This window comes from Dipodomys spectabilis, unplaced genomic scaffold (genome assembly GCF_019054845.1).
Source record: "Dipodomys spectabilis isolate Male_0828 unplaced genomic scaffold, ASM1905484v1 ptg000388l, whole genome shotgun sequence".
NCBI lineage: Eukaryota > Metazoa > Chordata > Mammalia > Rodentia > Heteromyidae > Dipodomys > Dipodomys spectabilis.
Genome location: NW_024871065.1, coordinates 1839821 through 1848799, shown reverse-complemented (window position 1 = coordinate 1848799; position 8979 = coordinate 1839821). Strand labels below are relative to the sequence as shown.

General features: G+C 39.1%; 1 long non-coding RNA gene across 1 annotated transcript in view; it reads left to right on the top strand.

Moving 5' to 3' along the window:
- The first annotated feature begins 4325 nt into the window (after positions 1 to 4325).
- Positions 4326 to 8979, top strand: part of LOC122096776 — a 28944-nt gene continuing 24290 nt past the window's right edge. Inside the window, exon 1 of the long non-coding RNA XR_006145387.1 lies at positions 4326 to 4360. This is a non-coding gene — a long non-coding RNA (uncharacterized LOC122096776). The remainder of the gene's footprint in view (positions 4361 to 8979) is intronic.

Genomic DNA, 8979 nt, shown 5'->3' with positions numbered 1-8979 from the left:
AGTATATAAGCCAGTCAAATTTGAGTCTGAGAGCCTGGTGTTGTTTGTCTTTCACACTAGTGCTTGAGCCACAATTCTATTTTCGTTTTTGTTTTGGGGTATATTCTGTGTTTCCATGCCCAGTTTGGTTACAAACCTTCCTCTTCTGATCTCACCTCCTAAATGTAGGATTACAGGTGTAAGCATTTGGACCATTACAATTTCTACAAAAAAAAAAAAAAAAAAAGATTCGAGGCCATGGAAATTGTCATTTTTTTCTAAGGAAAACTTCAACTTCATTATATGTAACACAATAGCTAATTTTATTCTCGTTCTTTAAGAAGGCAAATCAGTAGTTGGACAAAAGTTCTAAGCTATGATCCACTAATAGGAGACTGACTTCCCAGACTTGGGTAATTAATAGAACATACATTACTACTGAGAGTATGCTCTGGATATCAATAGGTGAAAGTGTGTATTTGTAAGCCAAACCTGATACAGGGTTTAGTGCTTCAAGCTACCAATCCTAGATACTCCGGAGGCTGACATCTGAAGGTTTCAGTTTGAAACCAGCAGCTGTAGAAAAATCACCATGAGACTCTTATCTCCAATTAAGCATTCAAAAACCAGAAATGTAGCCAAGACTCAAACTAGTAGAATGCTAGCTTTTAGCAAAACAGCTGAGTTCAAGCCACACAGTTGGCAAAATAAACCCAAAGCTGGATGCTACTCCACCATGGAGCTGTTAAGAATTCAGAAACCAAGCCGGGCGCTGGAGGCTCACGCCTATAATCCTAGCTACTCAGGAGGCTGAGATCTGAGGATCGCGGTTCAAAGCCAGCCCGGGCAGGAAAGACCGTGAGACCCTATCTCCAATAAAATACCAGAAAACCGGAAGTGGCGCTGTAGCTCAAGTGTTAGCGCGCTCGCCTTGAGCTGAAGAGCTGAGGGACAGCACCCAGGCTCAGAGTTCAAGCCCCACGACTGACTAAAAAAAAAAAAAAAGAATTGAGAAACCATGGACTGGGAAAATGGCTCAATGGCAGAGGAATTGCCTTCCATGCATGAGGACCTGTGTTGGATTCCTCAGCACCACATAAGCAGAAAGAAAAAAAAAAGCTGGAATTGGCTATGTGGCTCATGTGATACAGTGCTAGCCTTGAGCTGAAGATCTGCCGGACAGTGCCCAGGCCCAGAGTTCAGACCCCAGAACTAAATCCCCAACCCCCAAAAAACAATTGAGAAACCAGATTTAGGAGCAACCTTGTGAACATGATGTCTGTGACCTTAAATTAATGATGACCCAGCAAGAGCAATAATTCTCCACTATTTCTTAATCATAGGACACTGTGTTCCTAAACCTAAATTGATCATGATGCTGGAGCAAGGTGCAGATCCATGGATAAGAGAAGCCTCAGACAAGTATTTTACAGGTGAGTTAAAGCATCTTGAATGGTGATGATGGGTCCAGAGCCCAGTTGGTCTGTTTATCTTGAGCTGTACAGAGTGATAGTATTCCTAGTGCCCCTGAGTCATGTATGGCAGAGAACTAGGTGATCCTTTGTCTCAAGGAATTGTCAATCCAGAATTCACATGGAGGCAAACTGCATTTGGTGTGCCAGTGTACTTAAGGTTAGCAATTCTCTTTGTCTGTAGAGAAGTCATTCTTGAAGAGAAAAAGACCATAAGAAATGTACAAAAGGAGATCTCATTTTCTTTTAAACTAGTATTATGCAGGTAGGAGGAAAATAGGAGAATGGTAGTGCTGCTATTCTCTCATCAGGACAATAGCTTATGAGTTGTGCTGGGCATAGAGTGAGATTCAGAATGGAACCATTAAGAGTACGTTGATGAATAATTTCAGTAAATATTTCCTAGAAAAAAATAGAAAAATCTGAAATACAGAAAAACATTATTTTCCATTTTAAAATGTCAATACTACATTCATAGTTATTCCATTGCAGAGAAAATTTTATATTCTGCATAAAACAATGCTTTGATATTTGAAAATCTTGTAACAGTTAAAATGTGAGAAAATACCTTTACAGTAAGGAATTTATGGATCTCATTTATGTTTTTGTCTATTTTTCTATTATGCATTTTAGATGTCCCACAAATGGAGGATGTGATTAGCACCTGTCAGGAAAGTCACAATAAGAATCTCTCTGAAGTAGCAGTCATAAATATTAACCCAGGGGAGGAAAAACTGAGACTTATAAAAAGTTTTAATTTGAGCTCAAAACAGAAGTCAGAACTGATTAAGAATAATGGGAACTCCTTAGGAATGAGGACAGAAAACATCACTGGGTGTCAGAACATGAGTGTTTTGAGTGAACCTGGTAAGATGTGTGCTGTATATAGCCCTCAGGTGTCTTCTGTAGTTGAGGATTATAAACAATGTAAAGGGTCTTTCACTGAGAAGACACACCCTATAGTCCCTCAGAGAACATACACAGGAGAGAAACCATATGAAAGTAAAATGTGTGGAAAGATTTTGACCAGTAAGGCATACCTTACTGTCCACCAGAGAAGACACACAAATGAGAAACCTTATGAATGTAACATGTGTGAAATGTCTTTTACCTCGAAGTCAAACCTTACTGTCCACCAGAGAAGACACACAGGCGAGAAACCTTTTGAATGTAACATGTGTGAAAAGTCTTTCACCTGCAAGACATATCTTACTGACCACCAGAGAACACACACAGGAGAGAAACCTTATGAATGTAATATGTGTGGAAAGTCTTTCACCCAGAAGTCAACTCTCACTGTCCATCAGAGACGACACACAGGAAAAAAACCTAATGAATGTAACTTTTGTGGAAAGACTTTCACCGAGAAGTCAACTCTCACTGTCCACCAGAGAACACACACAGGCGAGAAACCTTTTGAATGTAACATGTGTGAAATGTCTTTTACCTCGAAGGCAAAACTTACTGTCCACCAGAGAAGACACACAGGCGAGAAACCTTTTGAATGTAACATGTGTGAAAAGTCTTTCACCAAGAAGTCAAACCTTACTGTCCACCAGAGAACACACACAGGAGAGAAACCTTATGAATGTAACCTGTGTGGAAAGTCTTTCACCCGCAAGGCATATCTTACTGACCACCAGAGAACACACACAGGAGAGAAACCTTATGAATGTAATATGTGTGGAAAGTCTTACACACAGAAGTCACACCTTACTGTTCACCAGAGAACACACACAGGAAACAAATCTTATGAATGTAACATGTGTGGAAAGTCTTTCACCCAGAAGCTACACTTTACTGTCCACCAGAGAACACACACAGGAGAGAAACCTCATGAATGTAATGTGTGTGGAAAGTCTTTCACCAAGAGGTCAAACCTTACTGTCCACCAGAGAACACACACAGGCGAGAAACCTTATGAATGTAACATGTGTGGAAAGTCTTTCACCAAGAAGTCAAACCTTACTGTCCACCAGAGAACACACACAGGAGAGAAACCTTATGAATGTAACCTGTGTGGAAAGTCTTTTACCAAGAAGTCACAACTTACTCTCCACCAGAGAACACACACAGGAAATAAACCTTATGAATGTAACGTGTGTGGAAAGTCTTTCACCCAGAAGCTAAACTTTACTGTCCACCAGAGACCACACACAGGAGAGAAACCTTATGAATGTAACATGTGTGGAAATTCTTTCACCAAGAAGTCATACCTTACTGTCCATCGGAAAACACACGAGAAAGAAACCTTATGAATGTCATATGTGTGGAAAGTATTTCAGCCAAGAGCTACACGTTACTGTCAACCAGAGAGCACACACAGGAGAGAAATTTTGTGATTGTAAGCTATGTGGAAAGTCTTTCACCCAGCACATCCACCTTTCTGTCCATCAGAAAAAAACCCACCAGAGAGAAATATTATGTATGTAGCAGGCATGGAAATTCTTTCACCTGGAAGGCACAACTTAACATCCATCACAGAACACAAGGAGAGAAACCTTATGAATGCAACCAGTGTGGAAAGACCTGGAGGTCACAGCTTAACACACATAAGTTGCTTCACACAAATGAAATAACCTAGGATTGTACCAAATGGGAAAGTCTTTGACCTGTAAGAAAATTGAAATTACAATACAGAACCAATACAGGATAGAGACCTTATGATACAGCAGATGTGGAGTCCTCCAACTACAAGACACAGCTCAGGGTTCATTACAGAACACAAAACACACACACACACACACACACACACACACACACACCCTCACACACAAAGAGGAGAGAAATCCTATGTAGGAAAAATCAATGGAAAGGTTTTCAAGAAAAAGTCCTAACTCAGTTTGCATCAGAGAACAGACACAGGCGAGAATATACAAATGTAACAATTGTGGAAAGTCCTTTATCAAGTATTCATGGATCCAAGTTCGTAGGACACACACAGCAGAGTAATCTTAAAAATATTACAAATGTGAATAAGGGAAACCATGGGACCTATTATTTGCAATATCTAGTATATGTATGAGTCAAGCAGAAAAGGTCAGATAATGTGATGTTAGGAAAATGAACCCTTAGATGTGTATTTAAATGTTTTTTTTTATTTCATGCATTTCTTTCTAATGCATTTATAAGATTATTTCTTTGTTGCTTTGTATGTCCCTCCCCCACAGTATAATCCCTGCTTTCACTATATTTGATGTCGGTATAATTTGTGGAGGAGAAGGGGAAAAACAAGTCATTTCAGCATACAGGTGGACCCGTTGCAACAATGAGAAGTACAAGTTGTCATGTCAAAAATGAACTTTACAACTTTGGTGGGGGGGAAGGATAGGGTGGTGGGGCCGGGTGAGGCTGGGAAGGGATGTGAAGGGTAAACAAAGGAGGAGGCTGCAATGCTTGATAAGAAATGTACTCATTATCTTGCCCATGTAATTGTAACCCCTCTGTACAGTATGTTCACAAAAAATAAAATAAAATAAAATGAAAAATATTACAAATGTGGAAATCATTTGATCAGAAAGGAATACCTCATGTTCATCAGAGAACTGACTCACGTAGGAGAAAAGAAAGTAGTGCATAGAACATATGTGAAATGACTTTCAATCAGAAATGAGTCCTCAGCATATGTGAGAGCAGAAACAGGAAAGAAATTATGAATATAGAAAACATTTTGCCAGGAGTCACATCTGTACAGGTATCAGAGACCTGGACACATGACAGAATCTCTGTAAATATAAACATGAGAGGAAGTCTTTCAACCAGAAGCCAACCTTCAGCAAGTATTAGAACATTCACCCAGGAAAGAAGCCCAATCTAGGAAAATCTTTGTCCAAAAACCTGTGTAAATTATACAGAGAAATCCTTCATGGCAGAGCTAAGCTAGGTGTGATGGGAAACCATTCTTCACTCTTCAGCTTTCTTTGAGCCAACATTTCTCATCCTCTCATCGTGTTGAGTGGGGATGGTGTCATTCAATATTATCCAAAGCATGCAGAAACAACCAGTTATAACAAGTAATTCAGAAATTGAAGTTATTAACTTGTGTCTTTTATACTAAGGAATGGTGTGTCAAGGTAATTTGATAAACTCTTCTTAGAAATATGAGGTCAGTCCCTTTGGGACTGGATTTAGATCATCTCCCACACGGTTAGGGGAACAATAGTTGAGTGAAGACTGTTATGATTGGAGGCAAGAACATGAGAACAACTTTTTTTCTATTGTTCCCTTAAGTCCCCCTCTGTATGTGTGATCCATGCATTACAGTACAAATGACTTACTTATTCCAGTTCAGTTTTTGAATGGAAGATATTAGTCCTTATTGCAGTACATACATACTGGTAAAGTCTTTCTCGGAGGGGTAACAATGCTCGATAGGAAATGTATTCATGACCTAATTCATATAATAGTATAACCAATTTATACAGTATCTTTACAATAAAATATATATTCTAAAAAATATGGTGGATTAATAAAGACAAGAGTCTCAGCATTTTGCCTTGGGGGAGAACCTCAAAATGTCTTCAGTGCTTACTCTTTTCTTTAATCACTGGTGATGAACTCTTAGCAAATTTAGTTGTTCTGCTGAGTGAGCTATAATAAAACACCAGTGTGAATGATGTGTCGTACCTGTGTTATCTCATAGAGGGCCAATGTAGATATGACATTAGGGGAAATAATCAAGCACAGAAAGATACTGATTAATCTCTCACAAAAAATGAAATTAACAAAGAAAATACTATCTGCCACTTGAGCTACAGCATCCCTTCTAGGCCTCAGAGGAAGGAAAGAAGGAAGGAGGGAAGTGAGAAAGGGAAATAGGAAGGGAAGGAATGAGGAAGAAGGAAGAAATAAACTATTCAAAAGAAGGATGTTTAATTTTTCGTGAATGTGAGAATTATTCTTTCAGAGGTAGCTCAAGAAAAATGGCTTTTACAAAAAATAATTCTTGAACTGTTTACAAAATGATAAAGAGGTTATAACATTTTTAAAATAGATTTAATAATTGAGTAATATTCAGTAAGGGGGTAAGGTTTGGCTGGTGCCTTATTGGCCACATGATGGATGGTGGGGTCTGGCATCTTGTCTTCATGCAGGGGGAAGGAAATGCCCCAACCATCACTTGCCTCCCAACTGATGGGTGTGGCTGGATCCCTGGAAGCAGGCATGGGCATTTGGCTGATATGTTATTCAATCTGTTAGTTCATTTCCTGGGACTGGGAATTTCCTGTAGACCTACCTCCTGCTTAGGCCCTATTTAGGCTGGAACAGCAGTGGCACCAGATGCCATGCCACGTGTCTCTGTGATCATGTCCTGTGTCCTGTCTCCTGGCTTGTCTCTGGTCATCATAGTGTCCCAATTCAGGACTCTCTTGGTGCTGATTGATATCTCAGTGTTGTTTATATTCTTTCTTTCCTTTCTGTCCTGTTTCCAAGCTGTCTAAGTGTATTTGTGGACTGCAAGTCTTTGTTACAACAGGCTGCTTGCAGACTGCTATCTGTGTAAAAGACTCCAGTATTCCATCTTCCAAAATGTGGCATTCTACAAATATACTGTCTTCTTTTACAGAAACACAAAAGTTGACCTAAATTTAGAATTTCTAGAGCCAAGATAGATGCCACTGTATAGTTATGTAATTAAAGATATCCTGGAGGCATTTAGAAAAAATGTCTGTTACATCAGAAAGTACTTAATTAGTAAACCAAGACCAAGACTCCAGATCCTATATAAGCCAGTCATTCTAGATATGTCCAGAGCTGTTTGGTTACATGAAGAGCTCTACTTTCACACTTTCATGAAGAAATGTTTTTGTGCCAATATGAGGTGTTCAACTCAGGAAATGAGTTGAAGCCATCCAGAGCTGGCTTCAAAGGAGATTCTCTTGGCCTCCATAAAAGCTAGGAATCAAAGCATGAGCCCTGTGGGCTGTTCTGAAGAAATATCTCTCTGGGTACAGGAAGTTTCCTTCAGTGCTTCAGCTCAGGCTTCCTATGGCTTCAAGAATTTCAGTATTTATTTCAATTGTTCAAAAATAATAAGTCCTCTTTATGGTATTTTCACAATAAAAAAAGAATCTTTAAATCCTGCCTATGATTCCATTTACAAGATAAGAACAGTGGACTTCACACTGCAAGATTCAGCTAGTTGCTCGCTTAACCCCTTCCCTCACACTCTTCACCCTTCTGCTTATCTACAGAGGCCTAGTAAAAAAAAAATAGGGGGATTGGGAGGCACCTGTACCCTTGGCCTTCCTACTTGTACCACACACACATCATCATCATCATCATCATCATCCATTTGGAAATAGCTCTTACTCCCATGATTACAAACTGGATGCTTTCTGAGAAGGATAGCTCATAGATTAGAGTCTTACCTAGGCCTGTCATATAGCTCAAATTATGAACCAACATACCACTTTCATTCAAAGTATGCCTCATGATAGCACATTTTGTTAATGCTTTGATTATTTTTTTTTTAATTTAATTTAATTTTATTTGTGAACATACTGTACAGAGGAGTTACAGTTACATGGGCAGGATAATGCGTACATTTCTTACCAAGCATTGCAGCCTCCTCCTTTGTTTACCCTTCACATCCCTTCCCAGCCTCCCCCCTCCCCCCCTAATCCCAATCCTTCTTCTTCCCCCCCCCCGCCCCCCCCAATGCTTTGATTATTTTTGTTATCATTTGGCCAACACTTTGCTTGAACTCAGAATTTAAGGGACTTAATGCTCACTGAATTGGTAAAGTACCCTTTCCTTCTTTTAATTTAAAACTAGCAATTAAAAATGAGCAATTACACTCCATCAGGTGTGAAATCTTAGCTACTCAGGAAGCTGAAATTAGACAGTATTTGTAGGCAATCCCATGCAAAACTTCATGAATATGGTTTCTTAGCCAATAAAAGCATAGATCTGGCCATATGTACCTATCTTGTTTGCTACTTGTGATATGTAATTATAAAATTATTGTGTCAAAAGGCCAAGGCAAAGAAACAAGACCCTAAGATGAAAAATCAGTGATACAAAAGGGCATCTGGTATAGAAGGTAAAGGAAGCCTCACAAATTTTGGCCCCTGAATTCAACCTGAGGATCAATAATATGATCTGTGCAAATAATACATTCTTCCAAATCTTTTATGGAAGAATTTGGATGTCGTTTACAGAATGATAGGTAAACAGTCCTTTACCAAGTGGTTGCAAAAGGACCTTTGCATATGTCTATATGATGTTATGAATTTTTTATCCTGTTCTGTGGAAACCATGATTCCTACTTGGATCAAGTAATTTAGATCTCCTAATCTAACAGGGCACTGGTGTGCTTCACATCTGAATTCTTAGTTGCTCAAATGTATGAGGTTTAAAGATCACAATTGAAAGGCAAACTAGGTAGGAAATGCTGTGAGAGTGTTATGGCCAATTATCACCAAATTTCTCACAAGTAGTGCTGTGAATCAAGTGGATAGACTGTCAACACTTTTGTTCCTTTATTACCAAAGCTCAGGGACAGTACCCAGGCTCTGAGTAGAAA